Genomic DNA, 9,960 nt, shown 5'->3' on the forward strand with positions numbered 1-9,960 from the left:
TGTTCCAGGGTTTACATGTTTCAAAAGGGACAGAGGGAGCTTAGAGAGGTGGGGGAATGGTGTTGTTAATCTGGGATAATATCACAACTGCAGTAAGAGAAGATATTGTGAAGAGATTGTCTACTGAATCAGTATGGGTGGAAGTAGATTACAGGAAGGGAGCAATTACTCTGTTGGGACTATACCATAGACTCTTGCAACCCCCCTTCCCACAACAACAGAGACATGGAAGTACATATTAGAAGGCAGACTTTGGAAAGATGCCAGAATAATGGGGTTGTTTTGACAGGTGACTTCAACTTCCCTCATTGATTGGCATCTCCTTCATGCAAAAGGTGAAAACAGGGAAGAATTTGTTTGAAAGATGCCTGGCACAGTATGCAGACAGGCCAACTAGAGGAGAAATCCTACTGTATTCGGTACTGGGCAAAGAAACTGTTCAGGAGACAGATCTCTTGGTGGGTGAGCATTTTAGAGAAGATAACCACAGCTCCTTGATCTTTACAATAGCCTTGTGCAGGGATTGGAGCAGATGGTGTTTGAAAGTATTTGACTGGAGAGGGTGCAATGTGATGTTATTAAGCAGGAACTTGGGACTGTAAATTGAGAGCAGATGTACTCAGAGAATTCTGGAGGTTGCTTAGGGAGCACTTTGTGACGAAATCTGAAAGATTAGCCAAATTGCACTGTTCCTTTAAAAAGAGAGAGAGAGTGAACAGCATGTGTGCTATTTCAGGAAGAGAGAGGGAGAGCGCAATAAAAGCCTGTGAGTTGCCATGGAAACAGCAAGGCGGACCTATATGATGGACAGCTGGTGTTCAGCAGTTGTGGAATATATTCAAGGTCAACTAGCTTTGTAATCAGACACACTAGAGACAAGGAAGACAAGGACACTGGTTGAGCTTTGCGTGCCCGCAACAAAGGTGGGGTTTTTGCTCACACTGTGGACAAAAGGGTGCCCGTTGGGGAGCTATCGGTGTGTTTCACCCTGGCCTGGGTTGATAGCTTACTGTGGAAAACCGGCATTCTTGTTTAGTGGTCACAGTCAATGACTTTAATAGGTTTCGGGAGCAGGAGGGCGATGTGGAAGATTCGACGGCATCGGCACTGGGAAAACAAAACCTCTCTCTCTCTCTCTCTCTTCCTTCTTCGCCCCGGCCCAACGTAACAACTTGCATGGGGTTCTGAATAGGTTTGTCCCACAGAGGCAGGGAAAGGATGGTAGGGTTAAGGAACCATGGTTGACAAGAAATGTGGAACATCCAGTCAAGATGAAGAAAGAAGCTTTCTTAAGATTTAGAAAGCAAGGATTTAACAGGGCTCTTGAGAGGCATGAAGTTACTGGAAGTAGTTTAAGATTAGGCTGAGAAGAGCTAGAAAGGGTATGAGAAGGCCTTGGCGAGTAGAATTAAGAAAGACCCTGAGGCATTCTAAATTACATGAACAACAGGAGGATAATTGGAGTGATGGTAGGACCAATCAAGGATTAAAGAGAAAATTATACATAGGAGGTAGGGGAGATCCCTAAAGAATATCAGTGTTTACCAATGAGAGGGATCTGATGAATGTGAGGTCAGGATAGAACAGGTTGATGTGCTGGAACATGATGACATTTAAGATAGAGGATATCCTGCTAATTTTGAAAGCATTAAGATATATAAATCCCCAGGTGGGTTATACCTCAGGTTACTATGGGAAGTGATGGAAGGGATTGCTGCTCCTTTGGTGATGATCCTTTCATCTTCACTGGTCACAGGAGCAGTGCCAGAGCACTGTACATTTGCAATTGTTACCCCTTGGCCCAAGAAAGGAAATGGGCATTACTCTGGGAGTCATAGACTAGTGAGTCTTACATCAGAGGTGGGCAAGCTATTAAAAAGGATTCTTAGAGACAGGACTTATGATCATTTGGAGAAGCAACTTCTGACTCAGGATTGTCAACATGGCTTTGTAGGGAGTAGGTCGTGCCTCATGAGCCTGATAGAATTCCCTGAGGAAGTGACAAAACATGTTGATGAAGGCAGAGCAGTGGAGGTTGATTTTATAAATTTTAGTGAGGTATTTGACTAAATTCCCCATGAGAGGCTCATTCATAAAGGTAGGAGTCAAGTCGTCAAATTTATTTATAAAGCACATTTAGAAACAACCCATGTTGACCAAAGTGCTGAACAAACCGTAACAGGTAGCTAAAATCACAAATACAAGAAGGCATCGGATCCAGGGAAACGTGGCTATGTGGACTCCGAATTGGCTTGCCAAAGAAGGCAAAGGTTGGCAGTAGATTTACTGTATTCTGCCTGGAGGTTAGTGATCAGTGCTGTTCTGTGAAGATCTGTTCTAGTAACCTTGACTTGAATGGGGAATTGAAAAGGTGAGTTAATGAGTGTGTAGGTGACATGAAGGTTGTTGGTGTTATGGATACTGTAGGTTGTCATTGGTTACAATGGGACATTATCTTAAAGAGGTTAATGGAATTCAAACTGGAACATTGTTAAGTGATTTCCTTTGAAATGTTAAGCCTGAAGGCAGAATGCAACATTAATGTCAGGATTCTGTAAAAGAAAAGAAGGATCTTGGGATGCACATCCATAGATCTTTCAAAATGTCAGCACAAATTGATGGTGTGGTTAAGAAGGTGTATGATGTTTTGGTCTTTATCAGTCAGAAGATTGAGTTCAGGAACTGTGAGGACATGTTGCAGTCCTATAAAACCCTAATTAGATGACACATGGATTATTGTCAATACGAGTGAATCTGCAGATACTGGAAATAAATAAAAACACAAAATGCTGGCAGAACTCAGCAGGCCAGACAGCATCTATGGGAGGAGGTAGTGACGACGTTTCGGGCCGAAACCCTTCATCAGGAGTGAAATATTGTACTCATGGAATATTGTACTCATTTCTGGTCACCTCTTTAGGAAAAATGTGGAAGCTTTAGAGAGGGTGCGGAGGAGATTGACAGGGATGATGCCTGAATTAGTGAGCAAGTTTTATGAGGATAGGTTGAGCAAGCTAGGGCTTTTCTCTTTGGAGCAAAGGACAATGAGCTAACTTGACAGAGGTGTACAGGATGATAAGAGGCATAGATTGAGTGGAAAACCAGTGCCTTTTTCCTGGGACAGAAATAGTTAGTACAAGTGGGCATAACTTTAAGCTGTTCGGAGGAAGGTATGGGGGGGGGTGTCAGAGGCAGGTTTTTAAAACCAGAGTGTGGTGGGTGCATGGAATGTGGTAATGGCAGAGGCAGATATATTAGAGATATTTAAGAGACGGATGGGATGGACCAGTTAAGTTGAAAGGCCTATTTATGAGCTCTATGACGTTAGTGATACACCTTAACATCTCCCTTGTCATGTCCCCTAGAGATCTTGTACGGCTCAACAAGATGATCCATTTTTCTAAACTAAGAATATAGATCTAACTTTTTTTAGCCATGTGATAGGACAACCTTCTCACCCCAGGAATTAGCCTAATGAATCTCTTTTGGACTGCCTCCAATGCCAATAAATCCCTTCTTAAATTAGATTATGCACGGTGCTCCAGGTATGCCCTCACTGATACTCTCCACAATTGTAACAATACTTTATTTCTAAACTCCAATCACCCCATCTTTTGTGTGTCGCCCAGCGGATCCTACCACACTCCACAAGCCACCGGTCTCTGCTCTATCATCTTCACGACTTTCTTACTCTGGGAACTTAATGTGCCTCTGACATCCAGCCACCTTTACCAATAAATTCCTGGGTATGTAATGGAAGGTAATAAGAAACCCTTCAATGGTTCAATTTAATATCAGATAATGCTTACAGTATACAATCTAAAATCCTTATCCTTCACAGACATCCACAAAACAGAGAAAAAGTCCCAAAGAATGAATGACAGAAACAATGTTAGAACCCTGAAATTCACTCTCCCCTTCCCACACACAAGCAGCAGCAAAAACATCAACCCTCACCCTCCCCTGCCCCCACCTGTTCCAGCAAAAAGCATGCCCCTCAGAGACCATAATCTACAGACCATCAAAAACTGCACTTCTGTTAGTGCAATTGGCAAGGAACCAAGTGGTCCCCGGGGCCGTACAGGGCTGAGCCCCAAAGCTGCACATCCTGGAGATCCCCAAACAAAGGCCGCTTGGCGAGTTCCAAAGAGCAGGAACCCATTCTCCATGAAGATCGTAGTTTGAGCACAGCTGTCGATCATGGATTCTGACAGGGCCGCCGCACCTTGAGAAGGGAAAAAAAAGACATGAGAACAGATGATTTAAAACTGTCTTGCGGATGAACTCAACGCCCAGGTCCGCAAAAAGCTCTGGCGCCATCTTCCAGACCTATCCGGTTACGTTCTCCTTTCTGTAAGGTGAAGATAGATCCTGTGATTGTCTACATTGTAAGTAGATGATTATCTAAAGAGAGGCTTGTCAATGCCTGCCAGAGCCCCTTCTCATTTCCTGTCACTATCAAGGCTCCAGTCATGGACCATTGAATCTTTGATGAGTGTTATTCAGGTGATCCCTGACCTTCTAATCATCAGCTGTTCAAAGGAACTGAAATTGTACAGAGGACTAAAGAACCTGGGAACATTTTAATCTCTCTTCACATCTAATAGTCTGAAAGGAACATCAAACATTAATGGAAACTTCAAGACCATGTTACTGGCAATCTGACCTGTGCTGCTGCTTAGACAGAACTTTCCCAAACACACCCAACAGGATATTAACGTGAGTTATTTATGTATTGGCCAAATGAGAGTCGGTCAATTTAGACACACTGAAGCAAAAACTCTACCCCCTCCCTTTTTCAAAATTGTTTTAAGTTTACGTTGTTTTCAATAACAACAACAATAATAGTCTGTGGTCAGTAAGAAGCATTCACCAAAATCAGAATCAGGGAGTCATCAAGTTACAGTACAGACAACTGATCCATGCAAACCATCTTGTTTACCCTAGAGTCATAGAGTTGTTTAGTTATACAGCAAGGAAAGAGAAAACGGGCCTCTCTGCCCAAATGGTCCATACAGCAACTTGTCTATTTCAAATCATAGAATTACACAGCACAGAAACCGACACTTTGGCCCAACTCATCCTTGCTCATGAACTTGTTTCTTTACAGTCATGAAGTCATACAGCACAGCAAAGGCCCTTCAGCCCAACTGGTCCATGTGATCAAGAAGCCCATTTTCGCCAGTCCCATTTGCCTGCATTCAGCCTATATCCTGCTAAACCTTTCCTATTCATTTACCCGTCCAACTGTCTTTGAAATGTTGGAAAATGCAGCATCCACATCAACTTATGGGAGTTCCTGGCTTGTGACCAGGTAAGACAGAGAAGAAATATCCAGGATGGTTTTGGCTCATTTGAGTCTCTTTAAATAAAACACAGAGAATCTCAGCAAAAATGGTGGTGGATGTGAATAACATCTCCCGATGCTGCCACATTCTCAGACTCTCAACCCTACCCCTCTCAGTTAGTCTGTTATTGTCACTTCAGGGTTTCTTTTTTCCAGATTGGTAATGGGTTTATTATTTTCACATGTACTGAAGTACAGAGAAAATCTTTGTTTTGCATGCCATCCATACAGGTCATTTCATATATCAGCACATAGCGGTGCTAGAAAGGATAAGCAAATAAAAAAGAATGCAGAATAAGGTGTTGCAGTAACAGGGAAAGTGCAGTGCAGACAGACAATAAGATGTTAGGTCAAAACAAGGTAGATTATGAGGACAAGGGTCTATCTTATTGTTCAAGAAGTTCATTCAGTAGTCCTCTAACAGCAGGATAGAAGCTGTTCTTGAGCCCAGTGGTGCATAGAATAGAGAACATAGAGTGGAACAGTATGGCCCTTCGGCCCATGATGTCATGCAGACATTGTGACACCAGGTGAGAGGAGAGGTGGGCAGCTGGGAGAGGGGAGGATAAATTAAGAAGCTCAGAGGCAACAGGTGGAAGAAGTAAAGGTCTGAAGAAGAAGGAATCGAATAGGACAGAATTGTGGAACATGGAAGAAAAGGAAGGAAGAGGGGAACTAGAGGGAAGTGATGGACAGATGAGAAGGGGAATGGTAAAAGCGAGAAGTAGTGAGGATAGAAATGATCCAAAGTTGCAGAAATCGATGTTCATGTCATTAGTTTGGAGGGTGCCCAGACAGAATATGAGGTGTTGCTCCTCCAACCTGAATTTGGCCTCATCTTGGCAGTAGAGGAGGCCATGGACAGACATGTCAGAATGGGAATAGGAAGTCAAATTGAAATATGTAGCTACTAGAGATCCTTCCTTTTGTGGCAACAGAGCAAAGGTGCTCAACAAAGTGTGGAGACTGTGTGCAGTTGTTGCCTCACCTATCATTTGTATTTCTTCCCGTCACCCCACTTTCTATTCTAGCTTCAGCTCCATTCCCTTTCCAGTCCCGATGAATGGCCTCAGCCCAAAATGTCAAATGTTTATTCCCCTTCATAGATGCCGCCAGATTTGCTGAATTCCTCTCACATTTTGTGAGTGTTGCTGAAAATTTTCAGCCTCTGCAGAAACTCCTGTTTTTAGAAATTACAGAGAATTGTGGTGCAGCCCAGTCCATTACACAAACCAGCTTTCCCTCCACTGACCCTCTCTTTCCTAAGGAAAGCAGTCAACACAATCTAAGACTTCTTCCAGCTTGCTCATTCTCTCTTCCACCCCTCCTATCGGACAGGAGATACAAAAACCTGGGAACACAGACCACCAGGCTCAAGGAGAGCTTCTATCCTGCTGATATCAGGCTCATGAACTGTCCTCTCATACGCTAAAGATGAACACTCATTCTCCTAATCTACCTTGTTGTGCATTTTCAAACAAGAGAAAATCTGCAGATTCTGGAAATCCAAGCAAAAAGCAATCTTCTGTCCTGCTGAAGGATCCTGGCCCGAAACGTCGACTGTACTCTTTTCCATAGATGCTGCCTGGCCTGCTGAGTTCCTCCAGCATTTTGTGTGTGTTGCTTGTTGTGCATTTTATTTGTTTACCGTTACTGCTCTTTCTCTGTAACTATAATACTCTATTGTGTTCTGTGCTTTCCTTTACCACCTTGATGTACTTATATTGGAATGGCCTCTTGTTTTTAGACATGTAGCACATTAACAGGCCCTTCCAGCCTAAAGAGTCCAATTACAATCCATGTGACCGATTAAGCTACTAACCCATACACCTTTGGAATTAGGAAGAAAACCCAGACGGTCACAGGGAGAATGTACAATTAGGCATAGGATCTAGGGAAGTTTGGCCAGGTGGATTCAGAATTGGCTTGCCTGCAGAAGGCAGAGGGTCGTGGTGGAGGGAGTACATTCAGATTGGAGGGTTGTGACTAGTGGTGTCCCACAAGGATCTGTTCTGGGACCTCTTCTTTCCGTAATTTTTATTAATGACCTGGATGTGGGGGTAGAAGGATGGGTTGGCAAATTTGCAGACGACACAAAGGTTGGTGGTGTTGTGGATAGTGTAGAGGATTGTCGAAGATTGCAGAGAGACATTGATAGGATGCAGAAGTGGGCTGAGAAGTGGCAGATGGAATTCAACCCAGAGAAATGTGAGGTGGTACACTTTGGAAGGACAAACTCCAAGGCAGAGTACAAAGTAAATGGTAGGATACTTGGTAGTGTGGAGGAGCAGAGGGATCTGGGGGTACATGTCCACAGATCCCTGAAAGTTGCCTCACAGGTAGTTAAGAAAGCTTATGGGGTGTTAGCTTTCATAAGTCGAGGGATGGAGTTTAAGAGTCGCAAGGTAATGATGCAGCTCTATAAAACTCTGGTTAGGCCACACTTGGAGTACTGTGTTCAGTCCTGGTCACCTCACTATAGGAAGGATGTGGAAGCATTGGAAAGGGTACAGAGGAGATTTACCAGGATGCTGCCCAGTTTAGAGAGTATGCATAATGATCAGAGATTAAGGGAGCTAGGACTTTACTCTCTGGAGAGAAGGAGGATGAGAGGAGACATGATAGAGGTATACAAGATATTAAGAGGAGTAGATAGAGTGGACAGCCAGCGCCTCTTCCCCAGGGCACCACTGCTCAATACAAGAGGACATGGCTTTAAGGTAAGTGGTGAGAAGTTCAAGGGGGATATTAGAGGAAGGTTTTTTACTCAGAGAGTGGTTGGTGCATGGAATGCACTGCCTGAGTCAGTGGTGGAGGCAGATACACTCGTGAAGTTTAAGAGACTACTAGACAGGTATATGGAGGAATTTAAGATGGGGGGTTATATGGGAAGCAGGGTTTAAGTGTCAGCAAAACATTGTGGGCCAAAGGGTCTGTACTGTGCTGAATTGTTCTGTGTTCTATGTTCAAACTTCTTACAGATGACAGCAGAATTGATCTTGGGTCTCTAGTATAGAATAATGTTACGGTAACTGCTGTGAGACCGTGCTACCTTTGAAGTTAAAGCACAATTTGGGAATCTTCAGTATACACAGATGAAGATCCAGCCAGTGGGAGGAGCCAGAAGAAAAGCTGGTGTGTAAGTACAAGTTTAGTTTAGAGAAAGAGCATGGTACCAGGCTCTTCTGGCCCTGCAAGCTGAGGCCATCTAATTACACCCACGTGATCCGCTGAACCATGAGACTTTGGGATGTGGGAGGAAACTGGAGCACCGGGAAGAAACCCACACAGTCACAGGTACAATGTACAATCTCCTTAAAGACAGCGGTGAAGTTGAACCTGGATCACTGGCATTGTAATAGCATTACGCTAACCTCTACGCTACTGTGCTGTCCCCGTTTGCATGGCATGGAAAACCAAAGCATGTGACTGTAGTTGTGGTTGTGACAATAATAAATGAATTCACATTCCTAATTCCCAGATCACAAACATCCAGTTTATAATCAAGTACCATAGAAAGCATTTTATCTGGACGTAAAACAGCTTGGTATGGAAAATGCTCTGTATGCAACTGCAAGAAGCTGCAGAAATTTGTGGTCACAGCTCTGCATATCATAGGAACTGGCCTCCCATCTATGGACTCGGTCAAGTCTTCACACTACCTCAGTAAAGCAGACAGCATAATCATAGACCCTACCCAGCCAGGATATTCTATCTTCTTCCTCTCCCATTGGTTAGAAGATACAAAAGCCTGAAAGACAGATTCTGTCCCATTGTTATCAGACTCTTGATCAAAACTCGTGTAAAAGAAGTCAGACTCTTAGCCTCATAATCTACTTTGTTATGATCTTGCACTTTATTGATTTCCTGCACTGCACTTTTTCGATAGCTTTTACGTTTAATTCTGGATTGCTATTGTTTTACCTTATTCTAGCTCAATGCACCAAGTAATGATTGCAAGAATGCAAAACAGGCTTTTCACTGTATCTTGGTACACATGACAATGATAAATCAATGCAAATTCTAATATTTCCAAAACAAGATAGTATTGAATGGTATTGAATACTAATGGACCCCCCTCCCCCCATCACTTCTCAAAATCCAGACTTCTCTGGGCATTTTAAATTCCCTGGATTCATTGTAGGGAATCACCAGGTCGTGATGATGTGCTCAGCCTCTGACACTTTTCCTTCGTTATTGGTGGAAGGTGATGTAGCCTAGGTGAACAACTGCAATGCATTTTGTGGCTGGTGAAGGCTGCAGCCATTGTGCAGTGGTGGTAGAGGGAGGAAGAGTTTAGGGTGGAAGGTGAACTGTCATTCAAGTTTCCCATTTGGTCTTTGTTGGCAACTAAATTTAAACTCTGCAGCTGCTTATTGCAGGATTTAGATGCTTGCTCTGTTTTTATTTTGGGCCTCCAGATCAAAAGTATCTCTACTGCACTTTTCATAATCTCAGCACAGCCTGAAACACTTGCAGCTTATGAGCAACATTTGAAGCCGTCTCAGTCAACAACTAAGTGATATACATTAAATTTCAGGTGTAACAATGATCAGAACTTCTGTTTTAATCAATTTATTGAGGAATATATATCAAGGACTAAAGGAAAAGTC

This window comes from Hypanus sabinus, chromosome 1, assembly GCF_030144855.1.
Source record: "Hypanus sabinus isolate sHypSab1 chromosome 1, sHypSab1.hap1, whole genome shotgun sequence".
Classification (NCBI taxonomy): domain Eukaryota; kingdom Metazoa; phylum Chordata; class Chondrichthyes; order Myliobatiformes; family Dasyatidae; genus Hypanus; species Hypanus sabinus.